Genomic DNA, 18,490 nt, shown 5'->3' with positions numbered 1-18,490 from the left:
GATATACCGAACTTCAGTCTTAAGTATGATGGAAATGTAGATGTATCATAAATTATGTCAGTGGCAGGCAAATCTACAGTAAAAATAATAAATACATTTTAATTAGACTGCAATATATTTTCTTAACATCTAAGTCCCCTTTCCTTCACAAAAAAAAAAACCCAGAACACCACATAGTATCTTACATCCAAAACAAAGTTTTTGTACCAGAGTAAATTATTCAAGGTAGCAGAGAACATGACTACCTCTGAATACCTATAGGAGAGTTTTACAGTATCAATGAATTGTGTTAAAACTGCAGCTGAAAGTCAATGTAAATAAACAGGAAAAGAAATAGATGGTGAAAGACAATCATACTTCACATGCACGATAATAAGTCCTCGGCCAAGTATGCACTAATCGGGCCTTGGGCCGCAGTAGAAACCCTCAGGTCAATGTCTTGGTGCTGATCAGGAAAGAGACTCTGGGAACAGCACAGGGGCAAAAGAGAAGACGGCCCTGTGCCATTCTGTATATAAACGGCCAAAGTAGATTGTCAGTGCTAGGTACATCCCAGCTTGGTGTTACCACGCTGAGTGGTGTGGTGGACACACCTGAGGGATGGGGTGTCATCCAGAGGGACCTGGGCAAGCTAGAGAAGTGAGCCCATGTGATTCTTGTGAGGTTCAGAATGGTCAAGTGCAAATTCTTGCACTGGGTAGAGGCAATCATCGGTATCAATACAGGTTGGGGGATGAAGGGATTGAATGCCGCACTGCATAGAAGGACCTGGGGAAATGGTTGATAAAAATTTTGGCAGGAGCCAGCAATGTCGTGTGCTTGCAGTCCAGAGAGCCAACCACATCCTGGACTTCAGCAGGTCAAGGGAGGTGATTCTATCCCTCTACTCTGTTCTGGTGAGACCCCACCTGCCGTGCTGTGTCCAGCTCTGGAGGCTCTAGCACAGGAAAGACATGGACCTGTTGAGCAGGTCCAGAGGAGGGCCACTAAAATGGTCAGAGAGCTGGAGCACCTCTCCTATGAGGAAAGGCTGAGAGAGTTCAGGTTTTACAGGCTGGAGAAGAGAAGGCTCCAGGAAGACCTTACTGCAACCTTTTGATATATAAAGGGGGCTTATAAGAAAGACGGAGAAATGTTTTTGACCAAAGACTCTACTGAGAGGACAAGGGGTAATGGCTGTAAACTGAAGGAGGGAAGATTTAGATTAGACAGAAGGAAGGCTGTTTTTAGGATGAGAGTGGTGAGACACTTGCCCAGAGAAGTTGTGGCAGCCCCCTCCCTGGCAGTGTTCAAGCCCAGGTTGGACAGGGATTGAGCAACCTGGTCTGGTGGGAGGTGTCCCTATCTATAGCAGGGAGTTTTAACTAGGTGATCTTTTAAGTTCCCTTCCAACTCAAACCATTCTGTGATTCTATGATTCTCCATCTCAGAAAGAACAGGGCAAAACTGTAAGTTTACAGAGAGCATCAATGAAACAAACTGAAAAGTGCAGAAGGGCTCCTGTGTAGAATGATGGTTATACATGCTGGGATTCTTCAGTCTGGTAGAAAATGGATGGGGAAAATATAAGAGAATTGATTGTGAGGAACCCATCTGGATGAGTCAGTGGAAAAGTTCTCCAAATCACCTGATGCTGAGAATGTGCCTATAAGACACTTGTTCTGGGATGCAGGGAAGAGCATTTTGGGGCTGTACAAGACTTGTTAAGAGATGGCTACGGGAGGAACCAAAGGCAGGGAAAAGGATGAGTAAGCATGGGCAAATAAAGGAATAAGCTGGTAAAAGGGGAAGTAGCAGCTGGTATGAATGTGACTGCTAATGAATATGGAGCCACACCAGCCAGGGAGCAGGAGAAGTCACCTGGCAGCCACAGAGCTAAACCAAACACACAGTGTTTTGCCTTGAGCCATGTAAACACAAACAAGTTGCATAGCTTTGTTGGTATTTTTGACCTCACTCATCTTTCAGGCGAGGAAGGCAAGATGTAAACGTTACCTGGCACCAACAAATTGCAGCACATGGCATCACTACAGAAACATGGCAATCCCTTTCCCTTATTTCAACAGAAAATACTTTAAAATAAGGAAGGTCTCTAGCCATATGCAACCCTCAGTATTTAAAGTTTCTCAAATAAATCATAGGAGGCACCTTAATGTCAGATACCAACACCGTCTCAAGAAAACAATGAGGGTTCACACTGAACGCAGAGAACGCAGCAGCAGTTACCTGTATCAGGGCAAGGATACATCACTAGAATGCAGAAAATCAGCAGGGGAACCTCAAAGATTTATTATTTATTGTGAAATGTTTAGCTAGATAAGAGTGCCTTAATTGTCAGTCATCTAATGTTCTTCAACTTTCAGAACATCTGAGGCAAGGCACCAGACATCAGTTTCCAGATCTGAGTGTAGGTGTGTGACAAGGAAATCAATTTTAATGGAACTTTTCAAGACTTTTTTTTTTTCAATACATTAGATAATGGTATACACTTAAAGCAATCATTTTATTCTTGCTGGCTGTCAACTGATTCTGGAATACCTAGCTGCATTTCTAGTAACATGGCTAACCATAAAGGAGATGCGCAAGCATTATTTTTAAAACATCACCTGTGTTAGGGATAGAAAAGTTAAATATTCATTTAAAAAACACTGAGTAACTTTGAGTGTGTGATGGGTGCCAGGTAGAATAAGTAGAAATTATTACTACCACATTTGGGAGTCCCTGATGATAGCAGTTACGAAGGCAAAACTTCATAAAGTACATTTACTGAAGTACATTTCAGTATTGCAACAAGGAGCTCTTCCAGGTGATGAGAGGGGTAAGAGGGTTTACTTGGAAAAAATGACGTAGGAATTTTCTAAAACATTGGAGTTTACTGCCACGGTCTAAATATTGATATATGTAATATTTAATAACACTAGATGTATTGAATTTTAGGTAATATTTAATAATACACAAATTAAGATTTTTCAGAACACTTGAGTTCACCTACTGTCCCCAGTACGTTCCGGCTCCAAAAAAAACCCCTTAAAATGAGTATTAGCAAATGTTTCCAAAAATTAAACCAATATTGCTTAGCCAGTACATAAGAACAATTACTTCAGCATCAGTTTTCAAAGCAAGTATTTCAAGTGCTAAGTTTAAAGACATCCTCAGAGCAGTTTTCAGTAACAACATCAACAACAAAAAAAAGTGCATCTCTCCATGCTTCTCAGTCCGTATTGCATATTTGTTTTACTGATCATAAGGACTTTTTCTGTCTACTCTGTGTTTATTATGCTAACAGGTGCCAACACTCCCATTTAATCCAATCTGGAATGTCTGCTGTATCTTACTGTGCCTTCTTGTGTCTATGTATGGTAAGCTCAGCACGCCTAGCTCTAAGACGCCTACGGTTATGCAGCTTTGGCTCCTCCACGTACCAGCAATATCTAATTTAGCTTCTCCACGTATTTAACAGAGGGCACTGAAACTGATTAAAGCTTTCTGTATACCCAAATGGCTGCTACAGGCTCAAATGCATCAACCCAGCTAAATAAATTTGCTATTACTATCTAACAGGAAGAGGATATTTGGTAAGGGTACTTGGATATTTTTGATGACATATTTACAAACAACATTGTCCTACACCCACCCTGCCCAGGAACAGAGATGAACTCACAGGTTACCCAGCAGAACAAGGACAATAAAGAGGCACAGGAGTAGCAAGGTTCTGATTAACACGTGAATCCATTCATCACAGAACAGTTTACAATACTGCATATTCTCTCAGTTACTTGGAGGCACTAGCTTTACAAGTTGCTAATGTCATCTGCATAATAAAAACCTGAAGTTACTCTTGCTTCTCGAAGACGACTTTATTAAGGCAATGAGAGATTGGACACTTCAAGTACAGCTACCTGATGGAGGAAAAGGGGCAGACAAGGAAAGAGAAAAGTAACTGAGAGAGTTGGGGTTTTTTCCTGTGTCAGTCTTGATTTTCTGGTAGAAAGGGTTTTTATAGCCTTCCCACACTTATAACCATAAAAAAATTTGTTCTATGGGACGGTGTTTGTTCATCACAAACCCTGTAAACAGATATGCCCACCCTCAATGACAAAATGGGTTTTAAATATCTCACTTAACTAGTTGTTCCCTTTGAAGTTCTTAATTTTTTAAAAAAGGCAAAAACCCAAGAAACTATGTTATGTCATAACCTGTTGTGCCACATCGTCATCCTAAAGCTAGAAGTAAGAGAAGGCACCAACAATTCTAGGCCAAAATTTACTGTATTTTTGCCTCAGTAGCCTTGTGCTTTTCTCCAATAGTTCACGGAAAACTGCTGGTGTTTTAAGCAGGTTTGACATACTTCAGTATCCCAAATAACAACTAAAAATTAACATACTCTAAATCATAGTAAAAGTTGCAGGTTATATACACAGGAAGAACTTGATACTGTTAGTGACATAACTATCAATGATAATTAAATAATTTAGTGTAGCTACAATCACTGTTTTAACAGAGTAAGGAGGGTAGCCTGATTCTGATAAGCATTTTTAATCAAATGAGCCAATTACATTTGAATACACTTATTTGGAAGCTCCCAAAACTCTCTTCCAAATATGTTTTCCATTAACTATCCAAATTTCCCATAGCACTCCACCCCACTCATATCCTTCCTGACTTGGGTTACTTAAAAATAACCTTGAATCAAGAAAGAACATCAGGAAATATAAATGGAAATGCCAGCTGATCAAACCCTACTAAAAGGTACATAGTATTAAAGCAGATCAGGCACCTGGTCCCACTTGATATATTTAGAAGAGTCTCAACTCTGAAGTCACTTAGTTTAAATAATCCACTCCAGTGAAATTATATCAGATACATGCATGGTAAACGAGACGCTTATTTCTATGCTCTTGATGTAAGAACATCATTCATGCATTTTTATAAAACTAAATGGAGTAGGAATAAACTTCCAAAACGCTTCTCTTTGCTCAGGGGTGTTCCAGTTTTATACATTATGCAGCTTCACTACGAGGCAGATATTACCCAAATATATCTCAAGGGGTGAAGATTAGACACAGAAGAAAAGTCACCTGAATGAACAGTATAGACAAGTAAAGAACAAGGGGTAAGTCAGGAAACAAGAAAGTAATGAAGTGATACACAGCAGAGCCAAGACTAGCCCTTCTGACAGTTTCTTGTATATATTAAAGCCTAACAACCACTTTCCCCTTTTTCCTTCTGTCTCTATAATGAATACAGCTTGAAGAAGATCCGAAGTTATGCTACATTTCCCAGGGAAGCAAAACTAACTATTTTGTAAATATTATTACTGCTCAGCACGAGGAGAGAACAAAAGCAGAAAAACACCGAATTATGAATATATTCCAAGAACCTCCAGAGAAGGAAAAAAGACTTCAGCTTCAGTTAGCAACAGTTGCATCACATTCTGCTCACCAGTGCAGAGTTTAGTTTATTCTATCTGCACAATTTTTTCCTGCTACAACTTAAACATTTGCCAAACCAGAATGAGTAATTTAAATTTAAATCAGATGGGAAAAGATTAAAAGGAAAACAATCCCTCTCTCTTCCCCACTAAACAGAAAATAACTGAAGCAGAAAATATATGCCACATACATGCTTCACGTATTCCAGAAGAAAACAAAGATACATCACAAACACAAAATGCCAGAAAGAATTTTCATTGGTTTACTTTTCAGAAGACTCTTAGAAATTCTGAATTCAGATTTCTATCATGGATCTCAGTAACACATCATCTACGATGCTGAGCCAATAGTAAATTCCTTCCAGAGGCAGAAAAGTAAGACTGATCACTGTACAGCAACTTAAAACAATGTCCTGGCACATATATTTCTTCTCACCCATGATTTTACTTCCTGAAAACAAGCAGAGAGGAAAATGTAAGACAGTGAAGTGGGAAGCCTTGCAGTTTTCCCTTACAAAAAAATTTCCTACTATTTGGGCCAACAGCTCTGTCTTAGAACTAAATGTCCTGGGTGAAGGTTCGACATCATCTTTCACTTGTCCTCAAGGCAGGGTCATTCAGCCATTTTTCAGTCCACATCACTGCCCACTTACTTAACCCATACTTTGTCAATTGTCTAAAGTTACCGTGCTATGGGAGACAGCATCAAAGACTTTTCTAAAGTTGAGGTAAATAACCTCCTCTGCTTTCCTTTCATCCACCAAGTCAGCCTCCTTACTGCAGGAGGCTATCAGGCTGGCCAAGCATGATTTCCCCTTTGCAAATCCATGCTGAATAGCCCAAATCATCTTCTTGACCTCACATGCGTGGAAATGCTTTCCAGGAGAATCTTCTGCATCATCTCTTTCCAGGGACTATGCTGAGACTGACTGGCCTGTACTTCCCTCAATCTTCCTTTTTACTCTTCTTGAGTGATATTTGCTCTCTTCCAGTCTTCAAGAAGTTCTGCCAATCATCATGACCATTCTACAGCCTTCAAGTCTTCAAGCTTATGATATGAAGTTCACTCTTGATACCACTGAACTGCAGTAAGACATTACTAAAGATTATGGGTGAATTCAGTGAGACTTGTGTTCCGGAGTCAGTCAAGAATCTAGAAAATTTCAATTTTCATTTTTTAAATTAAACCAGAATAATCTATAGGAAAAAAAAAATCTATTCTTACTGCATATTACAGCCAAATAGATACATTATAGTATGGAGACCAAGTCCAAATGTCTAAACATGTTAAAAAAGCTGAAAAAACACAAGTCAGAAAGATAACATGACTTGGATGCTGCATGTTTTTGCTATTCTTCCTTAACAAATCTCACAGTCCACTACAGAGTTCAAAAAAACAAAAATCAGAACTGCTTTCAAAACTACTTGTTATTGCTGTGTGACCTTTGCAAAGCAAATCATTAGATCTCCTTCTGGACCTTCAGCTTATTTTACAATGCATTTAAAGTAGACCCAACATTTACTACTATACTTGTAATACAGCCAGTTCCTTAGGTCTTAGACACTCCCTACACCCTAGAAATCTAGTACCTGACACAGAAAGTTAAAGGTACAGAAAACTGGTCACAGCAAGGTCAAGTAGCTAAGATGTGTTAAAGAGAGGGTCTGAATCATGAAGTGGACGGTGGTTGCCATGGTGTCTGCTATGGGAAACCCTTGGACGTGCGAGAAGCCACATGAAGGTATAGACTGCTAGTAAGATTACAAATACCACAGATGTACTCTCTCAGCCAAAGTCCACACCTTGCAGTGCCCTCTCTATAATAGCTCTTTGGATCTCACACCACAGTACTTGGAAATACATGGAAGCTGAATAAAGTGCATGACGTCTTTTGTTTTTAAAGTAACCTCCTGTGCACCACACCACTATCAAAATAAGAAGACTCAGTTGCTTACATTTGTCCACCCACCTAGAAAACAATAGTTGAGAGTCAGGATCTCTCAGCAGACCAAGAAATGAAATGTTGTTGCCCTGGAAGCTACTGAAGCAGCTGCAGAAGTAGGACACAATGCATTTGAGAAGCCAGAAGAAAGGACACAAGTGATGAAATGTCTCACACAGTTACTTAGTTTTGCTCATGTGTTCCCGCTTGCTAGCACATCCGAGTCATTTTCTAGCATTATCTGAATGAGAGGAGCACAGAGACTAAGCAAACTCATACAGTGTTCCCAGCATGGCACAGAAGGGCCAGCTCAGAAGCATTGCATTAATATTTGTGGGGCAGAAACCAGACCAGAAACACAAAACAAAAGCAGTTTGAAATTTACACAAGGCAAAGCAAACATTGAAGAGAAAGACTCAAAGAGGAGGACACCAGGAAGATGAAGCAAATGTGTACAACCATGTAATACTGGCTTAGCAATGAATTTCAGCGATTACAAAAATCCTAAGACGTGACAGAGAACAAACACTCTTCCAGCATAAGTAGTGTTAAGAGGATCCGCTATAATTACAAATTATTCACAAGCAAAATATGAGAAAGAAATTCTTTCCACTTTCAGCTAAGTGCATCAAAATCAAATTGCCTGAAATAGTTGTACAACTGAGGTCAATGAGACTGCAGTGAGCACTATGCCTGGAAGGACAAACCTGCAGGATGTACCCAACAGATCCCAGTGGCAGAGGGAAATAAAGTCACAAATTACAAGGCGAATAGCCCAACTGAAGGTTTTAGGATTAGGCACTTCTTAAGTCTTACCACGTGCTTCTCCTGCATACAGCAACATGAAGATGATACCTTATGACTAACTCGGTAGCCACTTCTGCGTTCACCCATTAAGCCACAGATGAACACCCTAAAATACTGCAAGGATAAACAAATATCCCCATGCAGATGGTGTTACCCATATGCTAGCATATGGGAAGCACTATTAGGCCTGTTTTTACTACTGCAGAAGTAAGGCAGTCAAGAAACTGATTCACCAGGAAGCCACAGGGAGTGAGGGGCTCAGAAAACAAATGCATAAACCAAATAGCCACCCTTCTACTCCATGTCACCCAGCCTATGAACACACGTAAGACAATCAAACGTTCAGATATATATTAAAAAAAAAAGTGAAAACAAAATAAAAAAATCAAAGAGGTATTTGCCAAAAGTCAATGATCTTTATAAAAACCTGTTTAAAATCAGAGCTGGAAAGACATTTCTTTTTTTTTTTTTCTCTCTTCTCTTCTATGAAAGGTAAATCTATCTATTTATTTATTTCACTCGGAACCACTTGGCATTACTCTAAATTTTCAAGTACAGCTGAGTGGCTGCCTTTACTTTGTTCACTTCTGTGGCATGCAGCCAAGTTATCCGCTGCTAAGCTACAAGAATGCAGTGCAACATTCAGGGAAGAGTATCTCCCTTTAAAGCATTTTAGTATTAGTATACATAGTGCAGACATGAGTTCTCTGTAGGTCTGCAGCAATTTTCATACTGCTGATGGCAGAGCTCTCTCAGGTCGCTGCACATTTTAGACCATATAACTCTGGACACCAGCTAGCTAGGCTCTCCCTCAGGCCACCAAGTAATGCACTTAAAAAAGTTCCATCTGCAGTAGGCACCAAAAAACATGAGAAAAACCCTAGTCAAGGGCTTGCAAGCTTACACCTATTACAATAACAAATCTGCACCAAAATAAATTGTCTCTGTCTGGTTGTTTTCATAACATAAATTACATGGGTCAAAAATCTTCATTTTTTTTACATGTGTTTGTACCTGAATTTCATGTTTTTTTAATTTTATTTGTTTGGGTGCTGGGTTTGGTTGGTTGGTTTGATTTGGTTTTAGTTTTAGCATTCACAAAGCCAGGTACACAGAGCTATATTTAAGACTGCCTTGTGCATTGTTAATTTAGTCCCACGTGTGCAAGCGTAATGATCAGAGTCCTTTATTACACAATTCTTCCTTCAGGAGACCTTAGTTCAGTTACCACATGTGAGGCATGGTTTCATATTCTGCTTATCTTAATTCTTTAATCCACATGTGTCTGCTTTATCTATTGCATATTAATCACCAGAGTTGAGAAACTCTAGTGTGACACTTCTCATGGCATCATTCAGATGCTTCCTTAGAATTATTACATTTATTTTTGCAACAGCCAGTGAGGTAAGAAGTAATTACTGCAAATATAGTCATCACAAAACCCAGGAGATGCCTGATCTGAAAAGCCATTGGCACTTTTACTTGTCTTAACAACTACTTTCACAGAGATCAGTTCTCCCTTTGCACGCCGAGGTGGGTCCCCAAAACAAGGAAGGATTAAAACACCTTGTTGGTGTGATTTATGCAATTTTTTCACAGAGATCCCAGGCAAAATACAGAATCCCTTCCCCAGGTGGTATTCTGATTTTATCATGAAATCATCTTTCTCCTCCTTCAGCCTCATGCCTCACGTACTACGGAGAAGGTGGAAGGAGGAGGGAACAGAAAAGCCCTATAGAAAATTAGCCCCTTCAGGATATTAAATCACAATTCGCATACCTCCTGCAACTGCAGAGCACATCACAACGTAGAAGACAGAGTGACTGCTGGGCTGCTCAAGGAGACTTAGCTCCATCCTGCCCTGACTGCTAGGTGCTCGATCTTCCATCCCAAGATGGAAGTTGTGCACACAACTCCTCGGACTTCACAGAAAAGCCAAAGAGACAGAAAACACACACACGCACATTCTGACACTTGCAAGGAGGGTCTGCAGGACCAGAGACTGCTCCAGCCCTTGGACCTCTCACTGTAACCCCAGCAGCTGGCCAGAACCCCACAGCGGTAGCCACTAGAGCGAGGAGGCATGTCCCTCTTCAGACAGCATGACACTTGGTGTCTGCTGCCACAAAGCCACTGAGATTCCTGGATTTGTGGAAGACTGGAAGATCCCAAAGTCTGGAAGCACCAATTAACCTGAATCTTCTCCCTGCCACTGTTCCTCAGCTCACCTGGTATTCCTTTCAGTCTTAACTTACTTCTTGGGGCAAAAAGCTACAACCAAATGACCTCAGAGTGACAAAACCAACAAATATATCCAGCAAATTACACTTACACTCCCAGGATCCTTCATTTTCCTGATGCTCCTAGTGAAGCTCTAGGAATATGTAAAGATACTTAAGATATCAAACACAATAGCCGTATTACCAGTGCCATTTAGTACTGTTCTTTCCTTCATATGTACACACAACTATCCGCATGACTAGTGAGTGTTGCGCAGACACTGATGTCGGATCCCTCCTCTTTTCTGCCAGTTTTTCTTCTATCTTTCTCTTAAGAGAGCTTTGCAAGCGGCCCATAAATTTTAAATTCTCCCCAGCAGATTTATTAGGAAGAAGCATTGTTAATATTTCTCTAACATTGCTCTGTGAGTGTCAAATGGAAGAGAATATGACTGGTGCAAAAGAAGGTTACAATTTTCTTGTCATGTCTGAGCATCTTGAATGCATGGGGTTAAAAATAATTTCCTTACTTTGTTCTGGAGGACAGTAGAGAGACTCTGTCACAGTTTTTTAACATGATCTTCACAATTCCACAGAAGAATACAAAATCTTTGGAATTTTCTGAAACTTGGAAAACAACTTGTGTAAGGCAGAGGACATGACCAGAAAGTAGAAAAAAAAACAACCAGTCGTCACCTGCAATCATCTTAAACTTGCAACATGTGAAGATCCAGCACCATGAAACATCAAAAAGAAAACAGCAATAACATAGTATGTTTTAGGATCCAGCATGGGTCATCTCAGAAGTTTGTCTACGGCTGCAAAGTGACTCAAGTCACTTGGGTGACAAGGAGAAAACCCAATAGATATTTCCTGTGACAGCTGCAGACATGTTGTCTGATGTGGCTGGGATGCAGGTGTCTGCACATGAGCCAGATAGTTCATATGACAGTCACCTGAGATTTAGTCACTACAGTTGGTGGACCTGTTCAGTTTAAAACATGCAAACACCTGGTTTAGGACAGGGGGAGTAGTTCTCTAGACTGTACGGGCTAAAACTTCACTGTCTGCAACACAAACTAACTCAAGGACTCTTAAAGTTCACGAGCAGCATCCTACCCTACACTCCACTTCTGCAAGTATATAGACGTTTTCAGAGAGTTTATAACTTATTCAAAGAATGCTAAATAGAGGCAACATGTTTTTATGAAAAGCAATATAATGAGCTTGCCAAGTTCAAAAGATTGTTAAGGACACCCTGTAGTGCAATCTTCCAGTAATTAGGGAATTTGAACCACACTAGGTCAAAACTCCAAATAATTCCTGTTACTCAGCCATTATACCACACTCAATAACTCAAAAGGCAAAAAAACGATGAAAGTCACTTTCCACAGTGCGATGAGAAAAGAAGAGGAAAATACAAGCGCAGCTTCTTTTCAACAGTTACAGCATTTAACTCTTAAAACACAATCCATTTTTTTCAAAATAAGTAATTAAACTGATTAGACCTGCCAAAATAAAATGCTTCCACTGTAAAACAGTGGAAGTAAAATTGCTTATGACAATACAGCTCAGTTCAGAATTATCAGTTATAAACAAGTTCTAATAAAACTCAGTTCTGAGCTCAGGAAAAATATAAGCGAGATACTGAAATGGATGGATTGAACTGGGGAAGCCTCTGCTTCTATATATAGTGATTCTCTACCTCAGACAGAAAACTTTATGGAATTCATAAGTCAAAAAATATTGGAAGCTAGATTGTAAGCATATGTTCTTAGATATCTAGTGTGGAGGCACAGTGTTAAAAATTCCTGTCCCTCAGTCAGTCTTCAGCATCAGTAACGGCTGGTAGACAGAAAAAAATGAAGGGAGGTACTAGGTGAAATCTCATTTTAGGTTGGGTATATGAACAGGAGGATGACAATGTGTTTCTGAATTGCTGTGGATGATCAGCAGTGAGGCAACAAGTATCAACACTGTTTCAATCCAGTCAAAATCTAACCATTCCCTCCCTCCCATCAGCAGATCTATGAAAAAGTACTTAAATTTGGCCAGTCTGTCACCACTTTAGGAAGCACAAATCGAGAACACCCAGAATGCTCACACTGGAAAACAGGTTCATGTTGCCTCAGACTCCACAGCATCCACGGTACCAAACTTTCTTTAAAGCAGTGGATCTAGAGAAGTGTGCTACTGCTGGCAGAAAAAATCTCCAGCGGATCGATATTTTCAGACCTCACTATCTTCACCAGCTGCATGAGGTCCATATTCATGATCTGCTGCACTGAAAGGGTTCTTCTCGGTGTGAATCGGCTCTGCTACACATGTAAGTCACAGAGCAGGATGCTGTGCAAATGCGGGCAGAGGATCCTGCAGCAATCAGCTCTCTGCACGTGCATCACGTGCTACCAACTGGGATGGATATCGTTGTTACTGAAGACGCAATGTGGACTTACATGCCAGGAGCCATAATGGGCTGCACCAAAATGTGCCCCAACACTTCGCTCTTTGGTCAAACAGAAATAAGAGAAGCTCTGGCGGACCTCCTATTCAGGTACATAGTCAGAAGTTAATATGGGTAGCATGCAACCAGAAAACAGGGTACATGTCTTACCAGTCCGCACAGTTGATGAAGAAAAAAAAGTTAAATAAAGGCAAATTAAGATAAACGTAGTGTAATTATTCATCAGATTAGGCACTGACTTGCTATTTCTGTGCTCAGTTTGGGGTTTTTTTGTTTCCTCCAAATTTCTTCTTACATTTGAGGAACTAAAGGTACCGAGCTAAATCAATGCAACTCCACCGACAAAGAAGAGAAAATGAATAAAGTAGTAGCATTGACTGTAAGACTGGAGAAAGAATCAAATTCATGTTAAACTGTTAATGACAATTTGTAAATGGAGTATTCACATTATCAGTGTGAGTTACACAGTTTTATGTAGTTTCTGGTCACTTTGTACTGTCTTCGTTTGATGTTGAACATTGAGAAGGTGCAACACATTGTTCTTACATGAAAAGCACTTGTGGGACGTTTTTCATCTTTATGTTTAGGGATGCATTTCTAATTTAGTTCTAACCTGATCCCAGTCTTTCACTTGCTGACACTTCACTTGTTAGCTGAAAGGATTTCCCAGCAACTCTACAAATAAGTCTTTGCCAAATGTCATTTGCCTTGTGATGTAATTATTGTTCCAATAACTTAATTAAAGAGTGTACACTTCTGTTAAAGCATACTGTAATATTTCAGGATATTATGGTGACTCGCAGAGAAACATTAGAGACTTCACCCTGTGGTTTCTTTTCAATAATAGCTTGTCTAACCAAAATCTGGTCTTATTGCCATCAGTTCCAATGTTCTTTTACTCTTTAGACTGACATTCAGGTGGTGTCTTTTATTGCCTTTTGCCCTCAAATGTGACAGACACTCAAGAACAGAAAACAACGGATCAGTCTCCTGTTCCTGATCAAAGTCACCTGACATGGATTAAGGTGGCCAAAGGTTTAATATTAAGCTATTCAACGCCATCAATATTCCATAATTTATGTTCATGTGTATTTAACTAACCTTCCAGAAAGAAGGCACATCAAAAATAAACTGCATCTACCTGTAACTCACTTCTCAGGTGGGTACAGTCCCCACTTCTGCATACAGCCCATTTCATAACACTAGAGCAACATACATTTTCAAGTTAGAATGAAATGCTTAAAGTTTGGCAAAAAAAGCAAATATTCTCTTTATTTCTGAAATGTCCTCATTACTAAGCAAGCACGTAAACACAAAATATTCATCAAATAGCAAAGTTCAGTCCCTGGAGAACTCACAAGGGTTATACATATTTTCTGTTCTATTTATTTACCGCTTATTGTCTTAGGCCAGAAAACACACTGTAAATTCACTTTATAGTTCTGCATGAAGAGCCAGAGGCAATCACTTCGATGCAGCCTGCCTTAAGCACAATATCCAAGACTTGTTTTTCAGTTACTCCTTAAACACATATCAAGATAGTTTGAACCAATGTATTTGTTGAATGTGCCCATACACTGCATTGTCTCATGACAGTGACCAAACGTTGGTGGGGAGGCAGTGGTTACCTGGGAAAGTAAACAAGAGCCTGTTACCCCAAAGTTGTCTTCATGCAAGAAGTGTTTAGAGACTTTCATCAAGTCTTACAACAACAGTAATCCAAATAGCACTAATATCCTAACATCTTCCCACTGGTCAACATTTTTATTTAACTCCTTCTGCTGAAGGTAGTACATCAAAAAAAAAAAAAAAAGTTCGGGGGAAAAAGAGAATCCAACAACTTCTCTTCCTCTCAGATGCTCAGGGAACAAATTCATCTACTATTTTTTAAACACTGCTGGAAATTTATAGAATGTGGGTATCTCTGTAAGACCTTTACACTGGAACACCCCAGGGAGCTACCTGCCCACATGGAAGCAGCGAGATTTATGGACAGTGCTACACCTGGAGATGGCAAGCTGTCTTGCCAAAAACATAACACTGCTCCTCAGACTTCTACTGCATCTAACAGACATAGGATGCTAAACACCCCGGGGAGGGGGAGGGGGTTCATACAATAAAAATTAAGAGGTTATCTTTCGATTCATTGTATTTCCAGAAAAAAATGACCTGTAAGTGCTGTTGCTAGGTTTTACACTCACTAGAGTAGCAGAGAAGTACAGCAAAAGCTGTTGGTGGCATATGCCTGCCTTATCACTTCATGGAATGTATGTAGGATAGAAAGGTTTAAAACACTGAAAAATCATCATGTACTTTATAAAATAGTAACAGAGCTACAGTAAGCAGAAAAAATCAAATAATTGGATTCTGTTAATCTGTGGGGACACGGACTTAATACTGCATTTAATTTTGCTAAGTGGGAGGAAGATTATTGCAGGCAAGATACAAAGAATAGTCTCTGCTCAAATCGTATAACACTTACAAGCTTAAATACAGTAAGAGTTATTAATAACTATATCAGAACATTTCCATGTATTCAATCCACAGTTATAAAAGAAACTAAACATATAGGCCTCCTCCCAGTGCAGACAACAATAATAATGATAATATTTACATTCCTCTATTCAGTTGCCTCCAATAGTCTTCAAAAAAAAAGTCTATGAACTTGGTGGATAACAAGTGCTAGTCTCCTACGAAATATTGCACAAAGCATAATTTTTAGGCATTTTACTCTACTTTTGAAAGAGCCTGGCCACCCAGTGATACAAAGCTATTCTCCTTTCAGAGCTTTTGAAACAAAAGCGGAAATGAATTCTCATCAAGTATGTCACCGTCACAGTGGAAGCCTTATTTTGGGAGCTCCAATTGTTTACAGCCTATGGCTCCTGTAGGAAGAAACAGTGTCAATAATACCAGAATTTAAGCTTTTCATTCATAGTACTTTCATGTCTTAATTTGCTGTTTTCAAACTTTGCTTCTTCCACATCATTATTCCTTGTATAAACCTTTTTTTCTAAAATGTGAAATCATAGTGGATAGTAGCACCTGTCTGGCATTTACAAAAGCTTTTCTGAAATCTGAGGAAGATTGAAACACTTTTCTTTAAAAATAAAATCTCCCAGTACAAATCATTTAATATCTGTGGCATACTCAATTTGATCTCACATTCCTAGAACATCAACTGATTCACATATTATGCAGTTTGTTAATATTGAGAAAGGTCCTCTACTACTTTTAAAAGAATTTGCTTTGAAGCAAATAACCTTCTGAAGGAAAAAAATATTTCTGAAGGAAAAAAATATATAATGGAAAAGAATAAAAAGCGCACTCTGTGATTGCTATTTTTTTTTCAAGCTCTTAATACTTTAATATTACAGCAAATCTTACGAAGGCATTTGACATCTTCCACAAAACAGTGGTACAGTTCCTGTAATACTTTAATGTTAACTCATGACAGACTGCTGGAAGGGAATATCAGCACCAGTAATGGCTAAATGTAAAGTCACTCAGCTGCTGCGCTTGTTCGGAGACAGGTACTCAAGCCTAAACACATCTGGCAACCAAACTACAGACTCCTGTACACGGGAGTACAGCTCCGAAGCTCTCCACACTGAACTCTTGACAACTTCTCAGCACAGGACTTACCTGGCATATGACCTGACAAGCAATCCTTAAACAACTCAGATCAAAATTAAAAGCATCTGCAAACTAGGGAAAACAAAATCTGTTTGTTCTGCATGCATTTTTCCATAATCTTCAGTTACATAACTTGGAAGAAATTGCAGTGTTTTTTCCACTCAGAGGATGCTCATGAAGCTCTCTTCCGTGATTAGTTCTTCTTCCTCTATCCCCCTCATTTGTGTAATTCTAGAGCACATATCACCCTAATGTCTAAATTACCTAGGTAAACAAAACCCAAACTAAAAGAGATTATTTTTTCCTTCTGTCTCTTTTGGAGAAGAGAGGTCTCGTTCTTCAAAAACTGGCACAGAGATGCTAGGTTTTTTCATTCCATTAATACACTTGTGAGGTTAAATCAAAGCAAATTAAATCTAGGGAGTATTTGTACGCCACCAGTAGTTAACACGTACAACACTGAGCTTTCGTTATCATCTGATTAAAACAACTTTGTCTTCCTCTGTTAATAAAACAAACATTCACAGTTTATTAATTCACACCTCTAAGAATATGAGCACATTTTCTGAATAAAAACGACTGTTTAGTTTTGAAATATTTCTGATTTTTCTTGTGATTGATCAGTTTTAGTTGCTTACAGAGTTTGCTGCACACCTTAGCACAGGTTTGTGCCTATAGGAATGTACAAACAAGGGTGCACATCAATGAGTAAACACCTGTAAATACTACTAACACTCACAAGCCTTATTCTGCATCAAGTGAAAGGTGAATGGCAAACAGGTGTTTTCTGATGGTCTGTCTTGAAAATTAAAACTAGGATCCCATGAAAAAAATTACATGTTATTCTGTCTCTTTAATAGCAGTCTGCTATTCTTAAAAATGTGAATATAGTCAATGTTTAAAACAAAGCAAAACTGAGCTTCATCCACTGTAATTACTTTTTCTCTGCACAAGTAAATGTAATAACAAACAACTCAGGCACTCATCTCTATAAAATCACAACTTAAGAATCCCAAAGAACAGATACGGAAAGGCATTGTTTTCACACACTTCTCTTAGTCAAGTCTTAATTTAACAACACTACCAATAAACAAGTGTACTAAGCCAATGTAAAGCAGACGTGGAAACATTCATGTTTAATTCCATCTAGGGAATCCTGCTGTACTTCATTTATCAATGTTTAAAAAAAACATGCCTCAAAACAATAAGCTAGAATGTGATGGACAAATACGGCATTAACTACAACCATCCCAACTTCCCAAAGTTCATATGCTTAACTGCGCACCATCTCAGAGGCTGCTTAAGCATGCAAGTATTTGTTGTAAATGGGCAAAACAGCACAAACATCAGACAAGGTTCTGGGCTCTCCTCACAAAGTTATCATGGTAGCACAGCATGCAGATATGCCAGTTTTCAGGAGCTGACTTAGGTCTGTGTCCCTTCCTCGCAAGCAGCAGGAAACGCCTGCAGCCAACTTGAAACCACCCTCCTTACAGTTACTCAAACTTTTCCAAACAAGTTTGACACCTGTTTGGTTTCTCCTAGTCAAGAAGAAAGGCACTAGGGCATGCTAGATGCAGATTCAAACAAACTCCAACCAGGCAGCAAATTAGATCAAGAATTTACATGAAGCAATAGGAGGCGCGTGGTTAAGATACCCGATCTCTATCTACACTGAGCAGCTACAGTGTCCTTTTCCCCATGGTTATGTAATACACAGATAGTGTTTAAGCACTCAACTTGTTTGACACATGCGTGTCGAACCGATCAGCTTTCTCGGGGGGGAATCTGGCAGTTTACGCATTACGGACTGTCAGCCCTCGTGGGAACAAATCCCACCCAAAGCCTTCAGCATTCCTTGCCTTATGAAAGCCGCACAAGATCTGGCTCCAGCGTTGCGCCACCATTTCTATCACAAGCGTGATCAGCTTCTCAACACCTGCCTGGCAAAGAACCCGCTGACTTCTGTTGAATGGCGCAGGTTGTAAAT

Source organism: Apaloderma vittatum, unplaced genomic scaffold, assembly GCF_000703405.1.
Source record: "Apaloderma vittatum isolate BGI_N311 unplaced genomic scaffold, ASM70340v1 scaffold7809, whole genome shotgun sequence".
NCBI lineage: Eukaryota > Metazoa > Chordata > Aves > Trogoniformes > Trogonidae > Apaloderma > Apaloderma vittatum.
Note: the sequence above shows the minus strand (reverse complement) of the source record.